At 42.3% G+C, this 17,385-nt stretch overlaps 1 long non-coding RNA gene across 2 annotated transcripts; it reads left to right on the forward strand.

Annotated features, from left to right (window-relative positions):
* The first annotated feature begins 288 nt into the window (after nt 1–288).
* Nucleotides 289–12,989, forward strand: LOC115174434 (uncharacterized). 2 transcript variants are annotated; one of them, XR_003871776.1, is made up of 5 exons: nt 289–805; nt 11,424–11,533; nt 11,708–11,785; nt 11,902–11,952; nt 12,116–12,989. It is a non-coding gene; the product is annotated as an uncharacterized LOC115174434 (long non-coding RNA). The 2 variants fall into 2 exon arrangements; XR_003871777.1 differs by lacking the exon at nt 289–805 and adding an exon at nt 1,039–1,086.
* The last annotated feature ends 4,396 nt before the right edge of the window (nt 12,990–17,385 follow it).

The following is a 17,385-nucleotide window of genomic DNA, read 5'->3' on the forward strand; positions in this document are numbered from 1 at the left end:
AGATTTTAGTTAATGGTCTCTGAGATTAATAGCAGTGTTGTCATCCGAAATGAACATGTCACTGGGGCTGCGCTCTGATTGACTGACCGTCCTTCACCTCCATAAACTTGCTGCTGGAAGGTGCTCCCTCTTTGAAGATGCTTCTCTCGGATGGAGGCAGGTATTGGGGATTGCGTGTCTGTGAATCAGAGATGAAATTATTATGATAGAATCTTTCACTAGACTACTCCGGCAAGCTGACATTAAAATGCGAGGCAGTCTATGGCTGGTAAGCTGCAAACCACCTGCATCATAACACCTTTACACTCTACTGAAATAGTTTTGCAAGTATTTATATACAGTGAAAGGAATGTCAATGCCAAACTACCCAGACTGATTGATTAAATGATGCAGTGGGTAGTCTGGTGTGTGTGTGTGTGTGTGTGTAATATAAATAAAGGATCGGTAAACAATAAACTCTGACATTCCTGGTACTAAAGGACTGTCATGATTCGACTGCACACAAAATGTAGTCCTTTGTTATCAATCATGTATGTTTGCAAAAATGCTTGAAAAACCATTTCAGTAATAAAGTGTTATTTATGGTGTGGTGTGGTGTGGTGTGTGTGTGTGTGCGTGCGTCCATGCATGCCTGGCACGTCAGTGGAACAATGAATGGGCTGAGAGGGGTGTGCACTGTCAGAGGCAGCAGTACACCAGTGAAATGAGGAGCACTATCTCCCTACCAGCACATTTCCACTGAGTGAGAGAGAGAGAGAGAGAGAGAGAGAGAGAGAGAATAAGGGAAGGAGAAATAAGGAGAAAGGTGTGTATCCTTTTGTCCCTCGGTTTTGCAATAATCTGTAATTTTCTTCTGATTTCTGCATGTGTTCTGAGGTCTACATGTACCCTCCTCTCTCTTTCTACCTCTCATTTTCATTCTCACTCTGTCCACTTCTCTCTACCTCTCACTCTTTGGGATGAAACGCTTAGCTGTATTTAATGCTGTGAGCTATTGAGGTTCTAGACCAAATTGTCTTATCTCCTCATACAGACCCACATATATGTAATATCCAGGTAGCGCCATAGAACGAGGCAGGTGAAAAGGTAAGCTTACTGTGTGTGCGTGTGAGAGGTTTAGTCATTTGAAAACAATACCAACGGTGGTTAAAATGTGATCCAAATTCAAGCTCTTAAGGTACATTATCCCTGCCTATATGTATGGGGGTAGAATATCACTAAGTTTGCATTGTGTGGCACATTTGTTCTATATCTTCCGAACTCGATCCTTTGTTAATCGGTGCTGAGATACTCATTGTGCCAGCAGGCATTAGGCTATGCATTTGAATGCATGGGTTGTGTAAAACTAGACCCGTCCATTAGATAACAAGTGCTTGTAAAATGCTTGGTCAGTGAATCACTATAGGGTCAACACAGCAGCAGGGAGTGTGCTTAGCCAGTGAAGGGCATAGAGGATATGTTCAGTATGGTAAACCTGAAATGAGCAAGATGGTGGGGAAGCATGATGTAAGGAACTGATTCAGGCTCAGATGAGATGAGATGTGCTTGGCTGAGCTGTGACAATGCCAGGGAGAGTGAGGCAGCACTGGCACCTGTTTCAGGATTAGGAGAGGGTAGAGACAGTGGATATGGCTGAGTGTGGTAAAGCTGATGGCCAGTGATTGTGTACTGTATAGGACACGTCTTTGGAATCGGTGTGTTGTTCAGTGTGACGTTGTGTGATTATTCTATTCTTGTCATCTCATGTTCACCTGTATCTTTCTTGGCTTCATCTATTTTGTGTGTGCGTATGACAGTGGAGGCTCGTCAGAGGAGGAAGGGGAGGACCATCTACCTTAGTGAAGTTCATTAAAATAGTGAAACACTAAAAAATGTATCCTTTTTGATAAAACTATGCTAGATATGTTCAGATCACCAAATAATTGATTAAAACACATTGTTTTGCAATGAAGGTCTACAGTAGCCTCAACAGCACTCTGTATGGTAGCACCATGGTGTAGGCGGAGGACAGATAGTTTCCGTCGTCCTCTGAGTACATAGGTAGTTTCCGTCCTCTGGGTACAGATTTCAATACAAAACCTAGGAGGCTCATGTTTCCTCCCCCCCTTTCATAGACTTACACAGTAATAATGACAATTTCCGGAGGACGTCCTCCAACCTATCAGAGCACTTGCAGCATGAACTGACATGTTGTCCACCCAAACAAAGGACCAGAGAATGAATATAGTACTGAAAGCATGCGCTACAGCTAGCTAGCGCATTAAATGTGGTGAGTAGTTCACTGAAAGAGAAAGACAATAGTTGAACAGTTTAGGAAAAAAATATTTATTAAAAAATGAAAGAGGAGAGAGAGAGAGAGAGAGAGATTTTGTTGTATTTTTACTTTTGCTTACTTAGCTAGGGAATGCAGCTAGCTAGTTTAGCCTACTCAAACACCCAGCTCAAACAGAGAGGGATGCTATGTTAGTGTAGTATCTTTGGATGCTTCTTATATTGATGACACCGGACATGTAAGTACGTTTTAGTATTTAATTGTAACTTAGAATAACATTACCAGGATGTACCAGGCGTAAGATACCTGAGGCTTTTCCGAGCATGGTTATATGGCAGACATTTAAAAGGCTACGGAGAGCGGAAATCAAACCATGTTTTGAGTCAATACTGCCATCTTGGTAAACATAATACTTAACATAAATATACCAGGTTACTACTGTAGATTCCCCCTTTAAGGCTAATATGCTGCTGCTACTCTCTGTTTATCATATATGCATAGTCACTTTAACTATACATTCATGTACATACTATCTCAATTGGGCCGACCAACCAGTGCTCCCGCACATTGGCTAACCGGGCTATCTGCATTGTGTCCCGCCACCCACCACCCCCTCTTTTACGCTACTGCTACTCTCTGTTCATCATATATGCATAGTCACGTTAACCATATCTACATGTACATACTACCTCAATCAGCCTGACTAACCGGTGTCGGTATGTAGCCTCACTACTTTTATATCCTCGCTACTCTATATAGCCTGTCTTTTTACTGTTGTTTAATTTCTTTACTTACCTATTGTTCACCTAATACCTTTTTTGCACTATTGGTTAGAGCCTGTAAGTAAGCATTTCACTGTAAGGCCTACACCTGTTGTATTTGGCGCACGTGACAAATAAACTTTGATTTGATTTAATAACCCAACTTAATTCCTTTCTGAGCTAAGCTGCCAACTAAACATTTATGATTTTTTCATAATCACGCCATTTTTTTTCTCTTTTTTCGGGACATCTACGAAGATAATCTCCCTTAGGATCTGAAATAGTCTGGCGGACATCTCTCTCTAATAGAGCGTCTCAAAGGTGGTGTAGCTGGTGCCACCAGCACTTCACCACCTGATGGTGAAACAAAGTCGTTTTGTGGAGACTTTACAGGTGGTCGTCCCGGACTGGTGGTCTCAGGAATTTGAGCCTTGTTGGTCTCAGGTTGTTTGTCCAACTGCAACTCTGGGGAACATTCCAATGTCCTGTCCTGCTTGTTTAAGCATTGATCCAAGTCCACAGATCAAACTGGAATTCGAGCTCAGATCTGATCCATGTGTCTCCTCAGTCTGTCCAATTCCAATGATCACAGTATATGACACTGATCATGAGCAATCCTCAATTGTAGCTGGAATCCATTTGAGACTAAATCCATAGTTTATTGTGTAGACATCATCTCCAGGTGAGAAAGTTCTGAGTTTGGCTCTGTTGTCATGATTCTGTTTTTGATTCCATTGCGTTTGTTGTATTTTCACTTTCTGGTCTGTCTTGATGAGATCCAAGGTTGACTTTAACCTCGTTGATATCAGCATTTCTGCAGGTGACAACCAAGTTGTAGCTTGAGTAGTGATCCTGTAGCTAAACAAGTTAATTGACACTTTTGTTTCAATGCTGTCCCCTTGTCCCCCCCCCCCGCCCTTGTGTTGGGATAACTACTCTTGAACCCCACAGAATGTACCCATCTCGAACACTCAAGGCCAAGCAGCGAGCGTAGTAAGCCATCCTTCAAGGATAAATTCATGCACTTGTGATAGCGTCACATCCTTTGTCTGATTTGTGCTGTTCACCGGTGCATCATCCAACATATCGATCATCAAGACTTGGTCATTTTCTCCTTCCTAAGCGATGATTTCTGGAACGGGCAGCCTACTCAGTGCATCAGCATTCCTATGGTATCTACCTGGCTTGTAGATTATTCTGTACTCGTAGGCCCTGAGTCACACAGACCAATGTTGAACTCTTGGAGAGATTGTTTGTGGTACTGGCTTTTGTTCATGGAACAGAGAGATCAGAGGCTTATGGTCGGTCACAATAGCGAATGTTTTCCCGTATAAACACTTGTGGAATCTCTGTATTCCGAATATGACAGCCAGTCCTTCCTTTTACAGCTGGGAGTACTTTATCTCTGCTGGCGACAATGTTCTTGACATGAACCCGATTGGTTTCTCTGCCAATACTCCATCCGGTGTGATAGAACCGCCCCCACACCATACGATGAGGCATTACACGATAAGATGAGGTCTCTGTCTGCTAAGTAGTGCACCAGCACTTCTGCTGATGGCAGTAACTCCTTTGACAAAACAGCTCCTTTTCGCAAAAGCTCCTTCCTGTCTTTCTAACCATTTCCAGGCCACATCCTTCCTTAACAGTTGATGCAGTGGCGCTAAGAGAGTAGAGAGGTTACGGAGGAAGCGATTGTACTAGTTCAGCTCTGTAATGCTTGTCAGAGCTGGAGCTTCCACGGCAGCCCTCACTTTAGCTTTGACAGTGTGTAACCACTAGGCATCCACTTTGTGACCCAGGTGAACTGTTGCCCTCCGGTCAGTGGCGGTTTTAGCTTGTATGGCTCCCTGGGCGAACCCCCCCCCCAACAAAAAAACGTTCATTTATATTCAGACATTTGGAACAACACAAATAAATAATTATAACATTTAAAACTATATAAATATACAAATATATACAAAAAATAAGTCTCATAAATATAAAAAAGAAGTAACAAAGATAAATAGAAACAAATTTGTGTTGATATGGCACTCGAGCATCAATACATTACCCATCCCCCAACACTGTCAATCAAGAGTCAAGACTAAACCAATTCACCTTGGTGGTGTGCAGACTGGTTTTATATTATTCTTAACGATTTCGCACAAACCAGAATAAAATGCAGCAATATTGTCTGTGAAACTATATGTTCACAGTATTATGAATGCATTATGGTTTATTTGGTAGTATTTCGGAGTGTGACTGATTTTACTAATTGCATTAGTACTGTACAAAGTAACGGTGCGCTATTTGATAGATTCCCCCGCACCCCCTACCTCGGGCTTCTAGTGGGGAGACCTGAGGTCAACCTACCCCCGCCCCCCTCCCCATCTCATACTTCTGAGACCTTCCCAGGTAGTAGCCTGCCTTGCTCACAAACTAGAATCAGGGCGCCCACTCCGACAAGGTTAATTGACCCACAGTCCCACATGGTGACATGATATCATTGACGTGACGTGTAAATGAGCGATAGAAAACCAATCGCGCAAATGTCACAATTCAGATTTTTTTTGTGGAGGCGCCCCGTGCCGCCCCTGGCCCATGTCGCCTATACCTAAATCTGCCACTGCCTCCGGTTAACGTTGAAAGAAAATCCTCCACTTTGGATATGGGGTACTGCTCCAGTAACAAAACTCTATTTACAGTCATCTTGTAGTCACCGCATAATCTGATTGAACCATCTGGTTTGAGTATGGGAACAACTGGGGCTGCCCAATCAGAGAACTTGGCAGGAATAATTATATCCTCAGCTAAGTCTGTCAATTTCCACATCCACTTTAGGCTTTATGTCATATGGAACTGATCATGGCCTATGGAATCTGGGAGTAGCAACTGCTGCAGTGTCAGTGTCTCTGTGGAGATGTGTGATTTCAGCCCAGTTCAATTTATTTCCTCCAACCACCCTCTCCCAGTAAGCTGGGGACAGTATCTTCCACTACTAAGAGAGGCATACTTAATTTTTTCCCTTGACATTCCACTTGAACATCAGCAACTCCAATCACAGTGATTTCCTCCCCTGTGTACGTTTTGAGTTTAATGGGGGTGTCTCTCAGTTTAGGCACTTAACCTTAACCGTTTAGGCACTTAACACTTCTCATTTAATTGGGACCTGTTCATCAATGTGATGCTACATCATGTGTCTATTTCAAACAGTACCTTAAATCCATTTATTCCCATTTCCACAATGAAAGGCTTTACCTTTTTCATACTGTATTCGCCTCCAGACACTGTAAACTGAGAACGCTTGCTCTGCGTCTGAGACACCCACTTTCACTTTCTGTTAGTTGATTTGAGCCGTAATTAGAGCATCGCGAGGTATTCGATTTTCTTCTGTCTGTTTTCTTTTCTGTAGCCCGTTGCTTTTTTTTTATTGCGGTCCTCCCTCCCAATATGTCCTATTATTTCACATGCGTAACACTTTTCATGTTTTCATTTACAGTCAAACGCTGCGTGTGTGCCTTTGCAACGATAACAATCTCTATTGGCTGCTACCCCGAGGCATTCCCTTCTTTGAAACTCAGCGCGCTCAGAGCTGCTCTCTTTTACTGTATGGCACGCAGTCGCGCCCCTTCCCTGCAAATCCAGTGCATTTATATTCGTCGACTCCATGTCCTGGGCCAGTTTGAGTGCATTCTCAAACGTGAGATTGCTCTGATAACAAGCGTATTTGTATCATGTCATCATTAATCCCACACACCAGCTGATCGTGTAGCATTTGCGATTATGTATTCCCATAGTTACGGTCCAGTGCTAGTTTTCTCAACTCAGCCATATATTTCCGCATCGATTCTGTAGGTTTTCTCATGTCTGAATCAAACTTGAATAGTTGCACTATTTCACTGGGTTTGGGGTTGAAGTGATCTTTTAATAGATCGACCATATCTATAAATTACTTGTCTCCTGTTGTATCTGGGCTCAACAGGTTTCTCATCAAACTGTATGTTTGTGCACCGGCAACGTTTATGAGTATGGATTTGTGTATAGCGGCATCAGTTATTTTATTAGCGGCAAAGAAATGTTCCTGATTTTTAGGATCAAATGGTGGCAGTGAGCATATTGTTGCCAAAGCCATCTTTTACGATTCTCTCTCCCCTCACAGAGTCATTCATTTGTCCTACCCGTATCCAGGGAATCAATCATTCAGTTTCTTCCACCGCTCACTCGAGTCTCACATCCAGCGCTGCACGCCAGACACTCCGTTGAATTCGTGGCAAACAAATCCAACGCAGTCATCCATAGTCATCCTCGTCACCAAATATGCAGCGGTGGAAAAAGTACCCAATTGTCATACTTGAGTAAAAGTAAAAATACCTTAATTAATAGAAAATTACTCAAGTAAAAGTCACCCAGTAAAATACTACTTGAGTAAAAGTCTAAAAGTATTTGGTATTAAATATACTTAAGTATCAAAAGTAAATGTAATTGCTGAAATATACTTAAGTATCAAATGTAAAAGTATAAATCATTTCACCATATTCTTGTTTTTTAAATGTACGGATAGCCAGAGGCACGCTCCAACATTCAAACATAATTTACAAATGAAGCATGTTTAGTGAGTCCGCCAGATCAGACGCAGTAGAGATGACCAGGGATGTTCTCTTGATAATTGTGTGAATTAGACACTTTTCCTGTCATGGTAACCATTCAAAATTTAACGAGTACTTTTGGGTGTTAGGGAAAATGTATGGAGTAAAAAGTACATCATTTTCTTTAGCAATGTAGTTAGGTAAAAGTAAAAGTTGTCAAAAATATAAGTAAAGTACAGATACCCCAAAAAACTACGTAAGTAGTATTTTCAAGTATTTTAACTTTAGTACTTTACACCACTGCAAATATGTATTAACTTAGGATGCTTCTTAGATTGATGACACCGGACATGTAAGTACATTTTAGTATTAAATTGTAATTTAGAATAACATTAGGCATTTCCGAACACGGTTATATGGCAGACATTTTAACGGCTACAGATAGTGGAAAACAAACCCTGTATTAAGTCAATACTGCTATCTATTGGTAAACATAATACTTAACATAAATTTACCAGGTTACTACAGTTAGCTAGCTGGCTATGGCTATCCAACACTGGAACTCTTCCAAGTCAAGGTAAGCTTTTGGTTTAATTAATTCATTGCCACCGGGGTCCGCCGGTGTAACTGCTAAACAACTTGCTTACTGCATGATTGATGCAGATTTACTAACGCTTTAGTTCTAGTAGTTATGTTGACTTTGACGTTAGCTAATATGATGACAACGATGCCGGCTGTGTGTAGTGGTTATGATATGAAGGTTTGGCTTGGAACGTTTTTTTTTGCCTGGTCACAGACAGCTGACGTGTTGTGCGCTTAAGACCACAAGCGAAGGGAAAAGGTGAGAGGAAAAGAGCTCGTAGATGCGAGAAGGAATTATACAACGAGCAAAGTGATCATGCTGTTTGTATGTGGCTGCTAATAAAGTGAACTGTGTTTGCGTGTGATATTCATTCCGCCGATTCTGTTGAAAAATGTGTTTTAAACGGAAGCAAAAGGAACAAAATGGGGATAAACATATCTGAATGTGTCCAATATAAACTCTCGTTTGCAACTGTTGGAATAATGATTAGAACCTAGATCAGCTCGATGCAGGCAAGAGTGTATTGAATGTGTCACTGTCTGTCACATTGACTACTAAAAAAATGTCGTAGACCTGAGCAGCTACATTGTATAGCTTCATTCATAGGCTAGGTTGTAGCAACCTCATGATGAGTATTGGGAAAATTGTAGTATCATGTAGTAGCCTAAACCTATCGATGTTATGTTGAGCTGGGTGAATGGACTATAAATGACAGTCATCCAATATGTTGTAATAGAAATAAGGCCATGCTCATAAAAAATAAATATTAAACGGCATTGACCGCCACTGGTGTATGTGTTTCCTACCTCTCCTCTCTGATATAATTGTCACTAGCACATATGCTAGTTAGGTGGCTAGGCTTTACTTTGCCCTCCAAGTTTCTGCCTGTTTATAGGGTATGTGTTGTCCATTTAATGGGGGGAAAACTTAATAGGGGTTTGGAACCACATGAGTGACAGTCGGAGACAGAACTGTGGGGCTTTCTGGCCACTCTAACACTGTAAGCAAATGGCACCCCATAGGAGGTTGGCTTGGGCAAAAATGATCTCAAGTGATTATGTGCCTCTGACAGGTGCTTACTGATGGAGGATGGGTGCCCAGTGTTGCTATTGGAAGGATGTGTGGTCGACTAATGAGTTTGAAAAGACCATATGATTGTTACAATCGTTTTGGGATTAGGTCAGCTCACTGCACTAAAGGTATCTGCTCAGTGTCTGTGACATCATCTCTGTGTTAAATAGTTAGCAGCATGTTAATGATGTCATCAGTTAGAACAGCAGGTGGTGACATACTGTACAGCCGTTCCAGATTGAGGGAACAGTCTTCGGATCTATGAATGCATTCTCGCTTTCTCAGTCTCTCTCTCTCTCTCTCTCTCTGGATTTCTCTCCCTGTCTCGCTCATCACGTTCTACTCTCAGTGAGAAAGTTAATTACATATGAAGACCATACATTTTAAGCCTGCAAAACTCGGTCACCCAGCCAAATTAGGGGTTGGTCTGTTACTGGGAGAATAATACATTACATAACACACCAGTTCACATCATAACTCACCCAGGCATTATTAATCCTAATTTCTACCGCTTTTTAACCCTATTCTGCGAGAGCTACCCTTTCTTCCCGTCTCTAAATCATTATGATGGAGGGATGAAACAAGGATAGTGAAAGGAGAGAAAAAGAGAGTTGCAGCCAGCGTGATTTTTTCCTACCATTGCAGAAGTCTGTGTAAGGAGACATTCCTCTTGCTGTGTGTGTGTGTCCGTGCTTATGTGAGTTATGATATGTGTGTATGTGGCCTGCCATATATGTGTGTGTGTGTGTATGTGTCCATGATTTTGTGTGAGGGTAATAAACACATCTAAGCGTCCTATTCGGATGTGTCACCTTGGCTGTTGTTGAGTCAGTCATGTGGACTAATCGATGGGAAGTGTTTTCTCTGAGCCACAGGGTGTTCCACTGGGGCAACTCACACATGAGACACTCCAGTCTACAGACCCTTATTCTACAGGCCCTTGTTTATAATAGCACTTCTATAACACAGGGAACAAATTATTCCCTCATAGAGAGATAGGCCCTGGAATGGAGGGATAAGGAGGAGAGGAGAGGGAGAGTCCAGTCAGCCAGGCCTCAAATCAACCACATCTAGGTCATTTCCCTCAGAGAGACTGACAGACTACCACAGAACACTCAGTCCTGGTGTGGGAGAGATTGCATGTACTGTACATACAATATGATGTATGCTGTTAATATACATTGTTCCTCTTTTGGGGGACATTTATATTCAGTGTTCTGGATTACTTTTAAACCTCAGGGTCTATTAAACAACCTAGAGTCGATGTCTAATTAGCATAATACAAAAATTCCCATAGAGTTGAAGCTAGACGCATTGGATGCATCTCAATCCACTGCATCCGCCGATGTCGCACTTCTGCATCTGAGGTGAAAGGTGACAGAGCTAGAGCGGTGTTTGTCAGACCATGACACATCCCGAAAATCAATTATCTCATAAAATCGTCTGTAGCGTCTGAACGGTATGGCTATTATGACCCCTTTAAGGAAAGTTGAGACTCTCACGAAAACAATGGTGTTCTCCGTTTTGCTCTATGACCCTTGGGACTCGTCTGAAGTAGGTACAGCCGATTTGCCATTTTATGTCTGTAGCGTCCGAACAGTTTGAGCTACACACTAATACGACCCCTCTGTGGAAAGGTGTGACTCTCACGAACACGTACATGTGGGTTTCTCTTGGACGCCCACAGGCCTCACAAGACTCGTCTGAAGGTTCCGCGGTACCAGTTCAAAAAAATGAATGGAAGTACTGTATATATGGAGACTGTTTAGTGCCAAAAATAAGGGGTTAAATACATAGAAAAAAATAGCAAACGTTTCCTCATCTTTCTTATATCTCTCAGATATAGGACAGACACTTCAGAACAAGCTTCCTTTAGAGTTTTTGAGGGGGATTATCTGTTGTTCCATGTAGTGAATATTTTATTCAATGCATTTGAATTGGCTAATAGCAGTAGGGACAAATCTAATTTTTCATAAAATAATTTTGGTATATAGTTTTTTATACTACAATGGGGCCAATCACTTGTCACCCTAACAAGCAATCAGATCCAAATAAATAAGGTGCAAAGGAGTAATGCTCTCCCTTAGTCAGTGTCGCCACCAGCTGGACTTTGACGATCACTGCATGAACTATGAACTAATGAGCTACTCTTCTCTTATCCTCCTCAGATTGACAAAAAGAGTGTGATCATTTGTGTACAGCTGCAACCTCAACTCCAGCTTTGTCATAACTGTGAACCAGTAAAGACAGCCCAACCATGGATCAGAAAATCAATGAAGTGAGTCCCATCTGTAGCATCTTAGCTTGTGGTGACAAAACAGCAGTACAAGCACAAACCATCCAGGATTTGAACATACCATCCAAATCCACATTCCCCGAAGAACCATTGCCCCTAGGGTATGCTGTCTGGTGTAACTGTGATTGACACCATCTCTCTGTGTTTTGTGTCTAGTGCCCCACCACCACCTCCCCCCAGAAACATATGAAGAGCAGGTCCAAATCCACCGATGAGATCCAGCACACCAAGAGGGTGAGCAGCCACCTCGCTGTGCCTTACATGACCTCTATTCACTTTTTCATCATTCTGTACTTCTTCCTGTGACTCATCTCTAGCCTAATCTCTCCATTCCAAATTTCTCCTCACAGCTTTCATCACAGAAATCCCTTCCCGGTGGACCGGACCTGGACAAAGTCAAGGTGTGTGTGTGTGTGTGTTTGTGCGTGTGCATGTGTGCGTGCCTTGGACTCCTTATTTCCACTAATGGGATTATCAGAATTAATAGTAGTTAATACACAGTTCATTTTGTGTGTGTAAATTGCTTTTCAATGCGATGTCACAAACTGTGTTTGCACCTTTCAGGAGGGCCCAGAAGGTTCTGAGACGCCCTCGTCCTCCACAGAGGAGCTGAAGTGATGACGGCTGGGGTCCCTAAGGGAAACAAGGCCATGAACCTTCCATCTGCTCATTAAACATGAACACATACTGTACACACACATAGACTCACATACACATACACACACACAGTCACATACCTACACACACTTATACGTTTGTTTAAATGCAAACACTGAATTGATAAACTGAGTTGGTGGAAAGTCATGTGATCAGTTAGCGAGAAACACGCACACACCAACAAGATCTCATGATTTTACCAATTTGACTTCAGATTCAGACGTTTATCCATGTTTCTCCAAGCTTAACATTTAGACGTTGCGCCAAACGTCAAATTTCTAAGTGTTTTTGACACCATGTGTTGACTTCTGTTCAGCATCATTCAGTTTCTCCAAACATCAAATTTAAGGTAAAGGTTAACGTTTTGGATAGGGTTAAAATATTAACATTAGACATTAATTCTGAATGGTTAAGTTAAGGGTTAGGGATAGGGTTAAAACAAAAAATGTAAAATGTGTTTCTACCACTGGGAGATAACATGTGGCATAGTGCTCATGGACAGATGTCCAGTTATCAAGTCAATCTTGAGCGATCTGCCTACACACACACACACACACACACACACACACACACACACACACACACACACACACACACACACACACACACACACACACACACACACACACACACACACACACACACACACACAATGACAACAAGAGGAACACAAGAAATGGGCACATGTGATGATGCTGTATCATTGTACTGTGAGTTATCTGTACATACCAAACTGAATGTGCATTCTTCACAATAAAGCAGTGCTGTTGAGTGGACCCATCTCTACATTTTCCCTTAGAATTTGTCAAAATGCTGAGAACATGTACCGTTCAAATGTTGATGTGATTTTACAGTAGGAACTGGGACATGGACATTTCTGAGGGAGAATATGTGGTAGTCAACATCATGGTTTATGAGGAGGGAGGGAAAGTTCAAAAGGGGAAAGTGTAATTCATCAATGTGTGTGTGGTACAGAATATACACTGCTCAAAAAAATAAAGGGAACACTAAAATAACACATCCTAGATCTGAATGAACAAAATAATCTTATTAAATACTTTTTTCTTTACATAGTTGAATGTGCTGACAACAAAATCACACAAAAATAATCAATGGAAATCCAATTTATCAACCCATGGAGGTCTGGATTTGGAGTCACTCAAAATTAAAGTGGAAAACCACACTACAGGCTGATCCAACTTTGATGTAATGTCCTTATTAAAACAAGTCAAAATGAGGCTCAGTAGTGTGTGTGGCCTCCACGTGCCTGTATGACCTCCCTACAATGCCTGGGCATGCTCCTGATGAGGTGGCGGATGGTCTCCTGAGGGATCTCCTCCCAGACCTGGACTAAAGCATCCGCCAACTCCTAGACAGTCTGTGGTGCAACGTGGCGTTGGTGGATGGAGCGAGACATGATGTCCCAGATGTGCTCAATTGGATTCAGGTGCGGGCCAGTCCATAGCATCAATGCCTTCCTCTTGCAGGAACTGCTGACACACTCCAGCCACATGAGGTCTAGCATTGTCTTGCATTAGGAGGAACCCAAGTCCAACCGCACCAGCATATGGTCTCACAAGGGGTCTCACAAAGGTTCTCATCTCGGTACCTAATGGCAGTCAGGCTACCTCTGGCGAGCACATGGAGGGCTGTGCGGCCCCCCAAAGAAATGCCACCCCACACCATGACTGACCCACCGCCAAACCGGTCATGCTGGAGGATGTTGCAGGCAGCAGAACGTTCTCCACGGCGTCTCCAGACTCTGTCACGTCTGTCACATGTGCTCAGTGTGAACCTGCTTTCATCTGTGAAGAGCACAGGGCGCAAGTGGCGAATATGCCAACCTTGGTGTTCTCTGGCAAATGCCAAACGTCCTGCACGGTGTTGGGCTGTAAGCACAACCCCCACCTGTGGATGTCGGGCCCTCATACCACCCTCATGGAGTCTGTTTCTGACCGTTTGAGCAGAAACATGCACATTTGTGGCCTGCTGGAGGTCATTTTGCAGGGCTCTGGCAGTGCTCCTCCTGCTCCTCCTTGCACAAAGGCGGAGGTAGCGGTCCTGCTGCTGGGTTGTTGCCCTCCTACGGCCTCCTCCACGTCTCCTGATGTACTGGCCTGTCTCCTGGTAGCGCCTCCATGCTCTGGACACTACGCTGACAGACACAGCAAACCTTCTTGCCACAGCTCGCATTGATGTGCCATCCTGGATGAGCTGCACTACCTGAGCCACTGTGTGGGTTGTAGACTCCGTCTCATGCTACCACTAGAGTGAAAGCACCGCCAGCATTCAAAAGTGACCAAAACATCAGCCAGGAAGCATAGGAACTGAGAAGTGGTCTGTGGTCCCCACCTGCAGAACCACTCCTTTATTGGGGGTGTCTTGCTAATTGCCTATAACTTCCACCTGTTGTCTATTCCATCTGCACAACAGCATGTGAAATTTATTGTCAATCAGTGTTGCTTCATTAGTGGACAGTTTGATTTCACAGAAGTGTGATTGACTTGGAGTTACATTGTGTTATTTAAGTGTTCCCTTTATTTTTTTGAGAAGTGTATATATATATATATATATATTTTTTTTTTTTTTTTTTTTTTTTTTTTTTCTCCCCAATATCATGATATCCAGTTGCAATCTTGTCTCATTGCTGCATCTCCACAACGGGCTCAGGAGAGGAAAAGGTCGAGTCATGCGTCCTACGAAACATGACCTGCCAAACCACGCTTCTTAACACCTGCCCACTTAACCCAGAAGCCAGCTGCACCAATGTGTCGGAGGAAACACTGACGACCAAAGTCAGCCTGCAGGCGCTCGGCCCGCCACAAGGAGTTGCTACAGCGCGATGAGCCAAGTAAAGCACCCCGGCCAAACCCTCCCCTAACCCGGATGACGCAGGGCCTATTGTGCGCAGCCGGATGTAACAGCCTGGGATCGAACCCAGGTCTGTAGTGACGCCTCACCTGCTATTACCTCCATGTTAATCCCTTTTCAACGCCAGCTGAAGAATTACAAATACTTTATCTATTCCTGCATCTTCCCAGGTGGTCCATCCCTGAGGAGGAATGCGAACATTGCTCTCTTGTTTGTCAGGCATTATTTGTCTGGGTTCAACAGATCTGGGTGAAAATATCGCTGATACGAAAGTCCTGTGCAAAGAGCAATAATTAACTTTCGACTACTCTCTGTCTCAAGGCTTTTACCCAAGGAGACTTACGGAAAGTCCTGAGTGTTTTCTCGCTCGCTCGCTCTCACTCACTCACTCGCTCACTCGCTCACTCACTCACTGTTTGTGTGGGACACCGTGTGCGTGGGTGTTCAGAGCATCTTCAGTAGGCCTACCTATTCCATTTCTGATTAAAGCTCAGTCTTCTCTGGTCAACAATACTGTTTGTGAGAAATACATGATGGGCATTGTGCCTCCTATATTCATAATGTTGAGAAAACATGACCTTGAATTACACTGAGGACAGGCAGTACTGGAGAATACTATTCCAGTTTTCTAACCACTAGATGTCATATTTCCCCTGCTGCTTTTAAGAAGCAAATAACATGAGTTGTTAATCAAATACAAACACCTTCATCTCACGCAGTTTCTACTCTACACTCAAGAGAGGCTAAATGAAATGATGACCTTTTGAACAAACACCTCAGCCTAACCATGATAGAAACTTAGATGGGTCAATTTAATAGAAACTACTATCCTGAATATGTCAGTTTATGTGTTTATGGGTTTATGTTTATGTGATATTAATGTTCTCAAATGTTCTTTTTGGTTAACAATGTGAGCCCAAATGACGTGAGCTGTTAATCAATAAGAAATGCGGTGTCCCTTTTCAAACTTTAAACTCAGTCAGTTGTTTAATAATATGTCTGGTATCAAGTTTCCCTTATATAGAGTATCTTCTTTGTGTACACTTCATCAAAGGAACAGTAAAGCTAAGGGACAAAATAAGGTAAGATTGATGTGGTGATATGATAGTATCATATTATGATAAACCCTAAAGTAAGTCTATATACTGAGGATAACGGTCATCAGATTACTGACCATGCATGTAACCCCTGCATTTTGAAGCTATCTAACCTTCATCCTACATGACATGCTTGGCACAGATTTTAAATGACGATGCACTGCATCCATTAATAAATAAGGCTACATTAACATGTCATCCAACATGAAGTTGGTGACAGTTGCTTAATGATTGATGATTCATATTTGTCTCAAGGGCCTTTTCTGAGCTTCAAGAAAACCTATATATATATTTCTCATAGAGGTACACATACAGTTCAGGAAGAATTGTGTTAAATCATGAAAAACTGGATTCATCAATCTGACTCCATTATCATGTGGAAAAAGTGCAACAGGCCCTGTGAGTCTCTGGAGGATCTAGCAAGATAGCGAATCATTGCATCACTGACTCAGTATGACTATAATTAACACGTGTCTCTCTTGCACAGTTAATGAAGCAATTATTAAGACGCTAGGTACAAATGCTGGCAATCCAATGTTCTAGCATAAATGTATTGAGTCAAGTCGATCAGGGATGTCAAGGTGGAACCCAAGAATATGCTATGTGCAGTATAAATAAGTCGACAATTTAGAATTGACAAATATTCAATTATGAACACATAGTCAGTGAAATAGTTGCTCTATAAACAAGGAATGCATTTACTCCAATCAACTAATAGATTTATTAGTCACAAAATAGCACTCAAATAAATACAGTGTACATGAATACATGATACAAAATAAAGCGGAGTAACCGTCTAGCAGAAACAAGACTTAGGTGTTTGCACAGGTCTTTAGAATAATATCGAAGAGATAAAATCTGTGTGTCTTTACACACAGGAGGCTTGCTTACAAGTTCTCAGTTAAACCAAAGAAGACTGTCTTTTTTTATCCATGGAAAAACTGAAACTCAACCCCAACCTAAATAAACATTGCTTTGCACTCTTCTAGAAGAAAAAGCACATCACACCCGGATTCATTCATATTCCGAAATATCTATGTAACGACTGGACACAGGAATTATCCCACCTGATAAGCAATCAACCCATCATACAGTTTTGACCGATCTCTCTGAAAAGACGTCAACCAGAACACATACACACAACACACACACACACACAACACACATAAACACATGAAGTATTTCAGCATTACACTCAGTTACATCTGT

This window comes from Salmo trutta, chromosome 3 (genome assembly GCF_901001165.1).
Source record: "Salmo trutta chromosome 3, fSalTru1.1, whole genome shotgun sequence".
Lineage (NCBI taxonomy): Eukaryota > Metazoa > Chordata > Actinopteri > Salmoniformes > Salmonidae > Salmo > Salmo trutta.